The sequence below is a fragment of the Octopus bimaculoides genome, chromosome 6 (genome assembly GCF_001194135.2).
Source record: "Octopus bimaculoides isolate UCB-OBI-ISO-001 chromosome 6, ASM119413v2, whole genome shotgun sequence".
Classification (NCBI taxonomy): Eukaryota; Metazoa; Mollusca; class Cephalopoda; order Octopoda; family Octopodidae; genus Octopus; species Octopus bimaculoides.
Genome location: NC_068986.1, coordinates 61,567,079 through 61,568,706, shown reverse-complemented (window position 1 = coordinate 61,568,706; position 1,628 = coordinate 61,567,079).

Sequence of the window (1,628 nt, the reverse complement as noted above, 5' to 3'; positions counted from 1 at the left end):
TAGCCTGGGCAAAGTTCAGAGAGCTCTTACCTCTGCTGGTGACAAAGGGCCTCTCACTCAGAGTAAATGGCAGACTGTATGACGCATGTGTACGAACAGCCATGCTACATGGCAGTGAAAATGGACTGTGACTGCTGAGGACATGCATAAGCTCGCAAGGAACGAAGCCAGTATGCTCCAATGGATGTGTTATGTCAGTGTGCATACTCGATAGAGTGTAAGTACCTTGAGAGAAAAGTTAGACCTAAGAAGCATCAGTTGTGGTGTGCAGGAGAGACAATTGCGCTGGTATGGACATGTGGCAAGAATGGATGAGGATAGCAGTGGAGAGAACCTGTAGAAGAGGTAGACCCAGGAAGACCTGGGATGAGGTGGTGAAGCACGACCTTCGAACTTTAGTCCTCACCGAGGCAATGACCAGTGACTGGGACCTTTGGAAATATGCAGTACGTGAGAAGACTCGGCAAGGCAAGTGAGAGCATAATCTGTGGCCACTGTCAGAAGTGTAGCCAGCTCACTTATTCGTATCGTTACTTCATTGGACATTAAAAACTCTGCTTGTGAAGACCTGTTGAGGCAAGTGAATTTTCAATTTGAAATTTGCAGAAATTGAACCGAATTCGACGACTGGCACCCATGCCAACCTCTCCTTCACTGGACACTAAACTTTACTTGCAAAGACCTGTTAGGGCAAGTGAAATTGAAATCGTAGTTGAACCATACTCAATGACTGGCACCTGCGCCAGTGGAGCACTAACAGCACTGTCCGAGCGTGTTCATTGCCAGAGTAACTGTCTGGCTTCCATGCTAGTGGCCCGTAAATAGCACCATTTGAGCAGAATCGTCACCAGTGTCACCTTCTAGCACCTTCTAACCCTAACCCTTATATTAGACCACAACCACAACCCAACCCATCCTACTGACACTGACTGGAGCACCACCACAATCTCTACCACCCTTACAAATAGTACAATTAATAAAAACAATAGTAATAATAGCAATGATTGTAATGATAATGCTAAAAATACTAATAATATAGAATCTTCTACCCCCTTCTCAAACCTCTCTTCTGACAATATTACCTTCTCTATTCCTGAACACAGTCCCCAAAATTCACTTAATTGTAATTGCTGTCCTGGAACCATCTGCCCATTACAAACCCATTGCAGAAGATATAATTTAATTTACAAATGCACTGTCCTTAGTCTATTACACAACTCTACAGCCATATACATAGGATCAACCAAAATTTTTAAGCAATGATATGTCACTTACCTCCATTCTTTTAAATAGAATGAACATTATAAATCTACAACACTCGCCAACCACATACATCATCTCAAAAATACAAATATACCCTATACTCTATCAGGGTCCATACTGGACTCAGGGCTTCAACGCCCAACCTGCAAACCTTGCCTGAAGGAGGCACTTCACATATTAAAGCACAACTCTCCAGCACTGCTAAATAAACGTAATGAGGCACTAAGCACATGCAACCACCGCTTTTTTCACGCATTCAAATTCTACCACAAATCCAAATGCCTAAACGACCATACAGTATATTTCCACAATACTTCTTAGGTAATCCCAATAACCTTATAAATCTACATTTTAACTCCTAATCC